The sequence below is a fragment of the Hemiscyllium ocellatum genome, assembly GCF_020745735.1.
Source record: "Hemiscyllium ocellatum isolate sHemOce1 chromosome 15 unlocalized genomic scaffold, sHemOce1.pat.X.cur. SUPER_15_unloc_22, whole genome shotgun sequence".
Taxonomy (NCBI): Eukaryota; Metazoa; Chordata; class Chondrichthyes; order Orectolobiformes; family Hemiscylliidae; genus Hemiscyllium; species Hemiscyllium ocellatum.
Window position 1 is genome coordinate 275,796 of NW_026867459.1, and position 7,500 is coordinate 283,295.

The 7,500-nt window shown below is 54.1% G+C and overlaps 1 long non-coding RNA gene across 1 annotated transcript in view; it reads left to right on the forward strand.

Annotated features, from left to right (window-relative positions):
• The window catches only part of LOC132806678 (uncharacterized), a 43,764-nt gene that overhangs the window by 14,184 nt on the left and 22,080 nt on the right, over positions 1-7,500 (forward strand). The window contains exon 2 of the long non-coding RNA XR_009641665.1: positions 5,658-6,630. This is a non-coding gene — a long non-coding RNA (uncharacterized LOC132806678). The remainder of the gene's footprint in view (positions 1-5,657; positions 6,631-7,500) is intronic.

Below are 7,500 nucleotides of genomic sequence, written 5' to 3' on the forward strand. Positions count from 1 at the left end.
AATCAGTAACCAGTGACACTTAGAATATTTTTGGAGCAGTACAAATCAGTAACCAGCGACACTTAGAATATTTTTGAAGCAGTACAAATCAGTAACCAAGTGCATTTTTGAATTGGTTACTGATTTCTCCGTTGAAGTTGGGGCTGCGGTTGGCTTCAGTTAGTGGTGGGGGCTTAATTTTCGCCGAGGGGAGCTTGTCCCGGTAGTGTCTCCGAGGAAGTGGTACCTATTGAAGGGGGTGTTTCTGAATTTGGGCCCTTTTTGAGTGGCATTGCCGGATGGGTTTTGTGTTGAAGGCTTCCAAATCGGGTAGCTCAGCCGGATTTGACCCGGCGGTTCTACCGACTGTCACGCCTTCGAGGGGGGACTGTTGTCTAAGTTCAGGCCGAATTTGGTGAATTTCCTAAGTCGGGAAGTGGTCCCAACGGGTTTGGGAGTGAACCTAACTGCTCATACCAACTTTGAGGCTTTGGGGCGAGTAGCACAGTCGGATTTGACCCGGCGGTTCTGCCGAATGCCTGGCCTTCGAGGGGGGCCTGCCCTCTGAGTTCAGGCCGAATTTGGTGATTTTCCTAAGTCGGGAAGTGGTCCAAACGGGGATGGGAGTGAACCTGACAGCTCATACCGACTTTGGGGCTTCCAAGCCGGGTAGCTCAACCGGATTTGATCCGGCGGTTCTAGCGACTGCCACGGCTTCGAGGGGGGACTGTTGTCTAAGTTCAGGCCGAATTTGGTGAATTTCCCGAGTCGGGAAGTGGTCCAAACGGGGATGGGAGTGAACCTGACAGCTCTTACCGACATTGAGGCTTCGGGGCCGGGTAGCTCAGTCGGATTTGACCCGGCGATTCTGCCGACTTCCACGCCTTCGAGCGGGGACTCTCCTCTAAGTTCAGGCCGAATTTGGTGAATTTCCTAAGTCGGGAAGTGGTCCAAACGGGGATGGGAGTGAACCTAACTGCTCATACCAACTTTGAGGCTTTGGGGCCGGGTAGCACAGTCGGATTTGACCCGGCGGTTCTGCCGAATGCCTGGCCTTCGAGGGGGGCCTGCCCTCTGAGTTCAGGCCGAATTTGGTGATTTTCCTAAGTCGGGAAGTGGTCCAAACGGGGATGGGAGTGAACCTGACAGCTCATACCGACTTTGGGGCTTCCAAGCCGGGTAGCTCAACCGGATTTGATCCGGCGGTTCTAGCGACTGCCACGGCTTCGAGGGGGGACTGTTGTCTAAGTTCAGGCCGAATTTGGTGAATTTCCCGAGTCGGGAAGTGGTCCAAACGGGGATGGGAGTGAACCTGACAGCTCTTACCGACATTGAGGCTTCGGGGCCGGGTAGCTCAGTCGGATTTGACCCGGCGATTCTGCCGACTTCCACGCCTTCGAGCGGGGACTCTCCTCTAAGTTCAGGCCGAATTTGGTGAATTTCCTAAGTCGGGAAGTGGTCCAAACGGGGATGGGAGTGAACCTAACTGCTCATACCAACTTTGAGGCTTTGGGGCCGGGTAGCACAGTCGGATTTGACCCGGCGGTTCTGCCGAATGCCTGGCCTTCGAGGGGGGCCTGCCCTCTGAGTTCAGGCCGAATTTGGTGATTTTCCTAAGTCGGGAAGTGGTCCAAACGGGGATGGGAGTGAACCTGACAGCTCATACCGACTTTGGGGCTTCCAAGCCGGGTAGCTCAACCGGATTTGATCCGGCGGTTCTAGCGACTGCCACGGCTTCGAGGGGGGACTGTTGTCTAAGTTCAGGCCGAATTTGGTGAATTTCCCGAGTCGGGAAGTGGTCCAAACGGGGATGGGAGTGAACCTGACAGCTCTTACCGACATTGAGGCTTCGGGGCCGGGTAGCTCAGTCGGATTTGACCCGGCGATTCTGCCGACTTCCACGCCTTCGAGCGGGGACTCTCCTCTAAGTTCAGGCCGAATTTGGTGAATTTCCTAAGTCGGGAAGTGGTCCAAACGGGGATGGGAGTGAACCTGACAGCTCTTACCGACTTTGGGGCTTCCAAGCCGGGTAGCTCAACCGGATTTGATCCGGCGGTTCTAGCGACTGTCACGCCTTCGAGGGGGGACTGTTGTATAAGTTCAGGCCGAATTTGGTGAATTTCCCGAGTCGGGAAGTGGTCCAAACGGGGATGGGAGTGAACCTGACAGCTCTTACCGACTTTGGGGCTTCCAAGCCGGGTAGCTCAACCGGATTTGATCCGGCGGTTCTGCCGACTGTCACGCCTTCGAGGGGGGACTGTTGTATAAGTTCAGGCCGAATTTGGTGAATTTCCCGAGTCGGGAAGTGGTCCAAACGGGGATGGGAGTGAACCTGACAGCTCTTACCGACTTTGAGGCTTCGGGGCCGGGTAGCTCAGCCGGATTTGATCCGGCGGTTCTGCCGACTGTCACGCCTTCGAGGGGGGACTGTCCTCTGAGTTCAGGCCGAATTTGGTGAATTTCCCGAGTCGGGAAGTGGTCCAAACGGGGATGGGAGTGAACCTGACAGCTCATACCGACTTTGAGGCTTCCAAGCCGGGTAGCTCAGCCGGATTTGACCCGGCGATTCTGCCGACTTCCACGCCTTCGAGGGGGGACTGCCCTCTGAGTTCAGGCCGAATTTGGTGCATTTCCCGAGTCGGGAAGTGGTCTCTGTCACAACGGGGGCAAGTGTCTGAAGAGGTAAAGTGAGTAACCAGCACAGCTTAGGGAAGGGTTCCAAAGTTCTCAACAATGTGAATTCGGTTACCAGGAAAGCTTAGGAAAGTTGCCTGACTGTCCCAAACGAATGAACTGCAAAACTTAGGGAACATGCCCGAAGATGCTTAAAAGTGTGAAATCAGTAAGCAGGAAAGCATAGGAAAGTGCCTGAAAGTGCTAAATGAGTAACATGAAAAACGTAGAAAAATGCCCGAAAATGTTTAAAAGTGTGAACTCAGTAACCAGCAAAACTTAGTAAAACGTTGGAAAAGCAGAAATGAGTAACCAGAAAAACTTAGAAAAATGTTTGAAAATGAGAAATGAGTAACCAGAAAAACTTAGAAAAATGTTTGAAAATGAGAAATGAGTAACCAAGAAAACTTAGAAAAATGCCCAAAAAGAAGAAATCAGTAACCAGAAAAACTTAGAAAAATGTTTGAAAATGAGAAATGAGTAACCAGAAAAACTTAGAAAAATGTTTGAAAATGAGAAATGAGTAACCAAGAAAACTTAGAAAAATGCCCAAAAAGAAGAAATCAGTAACCAGAAAAACTTAGAAAAATGTTTGAAAATGAGAAATGAGTAACCAAGAAAACTTAGAAAAATGTTTGAAAATGAGAAATGAGTAACCAAGAAAACTTAGAAAAATGCCCAAAAAGAAGAAATCAGTAACCAGAAAAACTTAGAAAAATGTTTGAAAATGAGAAATGAGTAACCAAGAAAACTTAGAAAAATGCCCAAAAAGAAGAAATCAGTAACCAGAAAAACTTAGAAAAATGTTTGAAAATGAGAAATGAGTAACCAGAAAAACTTAGAAAAATGTTTGAAAATGAGAAATGAGTAACCAAGAAAACTTAGAAAAATGCCCAAAAAGAAGAAATCAGTAACCAGAAAAACTTAGAAAAATGTTTGAAAATGAGAAATGAGTAACCAAGAAAACTTAGAAAAATGCCCGAAAAGAAGAAATCAGTAACCAGAAAAACTTAGAAAAATTTTCGGCCAAGTGTGAAAAATATTCTAAGTGTCAGCGGAGGAAAATGCCGAAGCATCGGGAAAGATTCAAAAACTCATGCCGAACATGAGTTCCGAAGTGCCGGAGGAACTGGGCGAATTGAGCCCGGCGGTTGGCCAGATGTCGTTTTGAGTCTGCAGCCCGAAAACTTTAACTTTGTCTGCCGCGGAAGTCTGGACCGGGAAAAATCCAAACGGTTTTGCCGGGTTCGAGTTCCAGAGCGAAGCAGTCGAATTTGAAATTCAGACCCATTCAGTGCCACTTGACATTGTGACACAGTGAGGTTGGCGGGGTACCCGGAGATTTCTGGGAACACGATTTTTAGAACAAAATGGCGGCGCGGGACCACTTTGAAAGGCATCCGAAAAACGGTTCCGCGGGCAGAGCACTTGAATGACAGGCCTGTGTGCATGCCCAAGAGCTCTCGGAAGTCTAATTTTTGACACTTTGTCAAATTTTCGACAGACTTACCCAACTCTTGCTGCCTGTTCTAAGAATCAGTCAGAGGCCTGTGCGGCGGTCTCTTGACACTTTGGAGGGCGGGCAAACCCCACGTTGACTCCGGCCGTCCCTCCAAAAGGCACTTGCTATTGGGGGAAAGGATTGCAAGTAGCCTGGTTCCCGTGGGAGCGGCCAGGAAGGGTGCAGGCTGGCCCTTGCCTGAGCATTCCCAAAACCCTCTTCCGCTGAGAGCAGACCTCGCACGCCGCACTACCGGCTCTGGGAGTGGTTGGCCGCTATTGTACATAGTCCGGTCCTTCCTCTGCCACCCGGCAAGTGCGATGGCTCTGCCGCCCTGCGGTGCTCGTCACCCAGGTTTGGGGAACACGATACTTAGAACATGTTGGCGGCTCGGGACCTGCAGGCGAAAGGGGCCCCGTGGTGCTGAGCACATCGACCTCGGGTCTCAGTGCAAGCCGGAGAGTTCGCGGAAGTCTTAAAAGATTTTGACATCTGCTCAAATCTTTGACAGGCTTGCCTGACTCTTTCCGTCCGTTCTAAGAATCAGTCGGAGGCCGGGGCGGGGACGGTCTCTTGACACACGGAGGGTTGGCTTCCCTCCTCAGGTGTTTGTGTCGAAAATGAAGGCGAGAGATGCAAGCGTCCTGGTTCCCCTGGGTGCTGCCAGCAAGGGTGCAGGCTGACCCTTGCCTGAGCACTCCCAAAAGCCTCTTAAGCTGAGAGCAGGCGCCGCACTACCGGCTCTGGGAGTCGTTGGCCGCTATTGTACATAGTCCGGTCCTTCCTCTGCCACCCGGCAAGTGCGATGGCTCTGCCTCCCTGCGGTGCTCGTCACCCAGGTTTGGGGAACACGATACTTAGAACATGTTGGCGGCTCGGGACCTGCAGGCGAAGGGGGCCCCGTGGTGCTGAGCACATCGACCTCGCGTCTCAGTGCAAGCCGGAGAGTTCGCGGAAGTCTTAACAGGCTTGCCTGACTCTTTCCGTCCGTTCTAAGAATCAGTCGGAGGCCGGGGCGGGGACGGTCTCTTGACACACGGAGGGTTGGCTTCCCTCCTCAGGCGTTTGTGTCGAAAATGAAGGCGAGAGATGCAAGCGTCCTGGTTCCCCTGGGTGCTGCCAGCAAGGGTGCAGGCTGACCCTTGCCTGAGCACTCCCAAAAGCCTCTTAGGCTGAGAGCAGGCGCCGCACTACCGGCTCTGGGAGTCGTTGGCCGCTATTGTACATAGTCCGGTCCTTCCTCTGCCACCCGGCAAGTGCGATGGCTCTGCCTCCCTGCGGTGCCCGTCACCCAGGTTTGGAGAACACGATACTAAGAACATGTTGGCGGCTCGGGACCTGCAGGCGAAAGGGGCCCCGTGGTGCTTAGCACATCGACCTCGCGTCTCAGTGCAAGCGGGAGAGTTCGCGGAAGTCTAAAGCTTTTGACATTCGCTCAAAGCTTTGACAGGCTTGCCCGACTCTTTCCGTCCGTTCTAAGAATCAGTCAGAGGCTGGTGGGGAGGTCTCTTGACGCAAGGGGAGGGGTGGCGTCCCTCCTCAGGCGCTTGTGTCGAAAATGAAGGCGAGAGATGCAAGCGTCCTGGTTCCCCTGGGTGCTGCCAGCAAGGGTGCAGGCTGACCCTTGCCTGAGCACTCCCAGAAGCCTCTTAGGCTGAGAGCAGACGCCGCACAACCGGCTCTGGGAGTCGTTGGCCGCTATTGTACATAGTCCGGTCCTTCCTCTGCCACCCGGCAAGTGCGATGGCTCTGCCTCCCTGCGGTGCCCGTCACCCAGGATTGGAGAACACGATACTAAGAACATGTTGGCGGCTCGGGACCTGCAGGCGAAAGGGGCCCCGTGGTGCTTAGCACATCGACCTCGCGTCTCAGTGCAAGCCGGAGAGTTCGCGGAAGTCTAAAGCTTTTGACATTCGCTCAAAGCTTTGACAGGCTTGCCCGACTCTTTCCGTCCGTTCTAAGAATCAGTCAGAGGCCGGTGGGGAGGTCTCTTGACGCAAAGGGGAGGGGTGGCGTCCCTCCTCAGGCGCTTGTGTCGAAAAATGAAGGCGAGAGACGCGAGCGGCCTGGTTGCTTTGGGTGCTGCCAGGAAGGATGTGGTCTGACCCTTGCCTGAGCACATCCAAAAGCATGTGATGTTGAGAGCAGACCTCGAGCCCCGCACAACCGGCTCTGGGAGTCGTTGGCCGCTATTGTACATAGTCCGGTCCTTCCTCTGCCACCCGGCAAGTGCGATGGCTCTGTCGCCCTGTGGTGCCCGTCACCCAGGTTTGGGGAACACGATACTAAGAACATGTTGGCGGCTCGGGACCTGCAGGCGAAAGGGGCCCCGTGGTGCTGAGCACATCGACCTCGGGTCTCAGTGCAAGCCAGAGAGTTCGCGGAAGTCTAAAGCTTTTGACATACGCTCAAATCTTTGACAGGCTTGCCCGACTCTTTCCGTCCGTTCTAAGAATCAGTCAGAGGCCGGTGGGGAGGTCTCTTGACGCAAGGGGAGGGGTGGCGTCCCTCCTCAGGCGCTTGTGTCGAAAAATGAAGGCGAGAGACACGAGCGGCCTGGTTGCTTTGGGTGCTGCCAGGAAGGATGTGGTCTGACCCTTGCCTGAGCACTCACAGAAGCATGTGACGTTGAGAGCAGACCTCGAGCCCCGCACGACCGGCTCTGGGAGTGGTTGGCCGCTATGGTACATAGTCCGGTCCTTCCTCTGCCACCCGGCAAGTGCGATGGCTCTGCCGCCCTGTGGTGCCCGTCACCCAGGTTTGGGGAACACGATACTAAGAACATGTTGGCGGCTCGGGACCTGCAGGCGAAAGGGGCCCCGGGGTGCTTAGCACATCGACCTCGTGTCTCAGTGCAAGCCGGAGGGTTCGCGGCAGTCTAAAGCTTTTGACATTCGCTCAAAGCTTTGACAGGCTTGCCCGACTCTTTCCGTCCGTTCTAAGAATCAGTCAGAGGCCAGTGCGGAGGTCTCTTGACACAAGGGGAGGGGTGGTGTCCCTCCTCAGGCGCTTGTGTCGAAAATGAAGGCGGGAGACGCAAGCGTCCTGGTTCCCCCTGGGTGCTGCCAGCAAGGGTGCAGGCTGACCCTTGCCTGAGCACTCCCAAAAGCCTCTTAGGCTGAGAGCAGACGCCGCGCTACCGGCTCTGGGAGTCGTTGGCCGCTATGGTACATAGTCCGGTCCTTCCTCTGCCACCCGGCAAGTGCGATGGCTCTGCCGCCCTGTGGTGCTCGTCACCCAGTTTTCCAACCCGGACCCGCGAGCGTGGTGCGAGGGGCGACTTCGCTGCGGTCCACACTTTGATCGATCTGGCTCCGACCGTCTGGTGTGGGAGGTCCCTTGGCGGG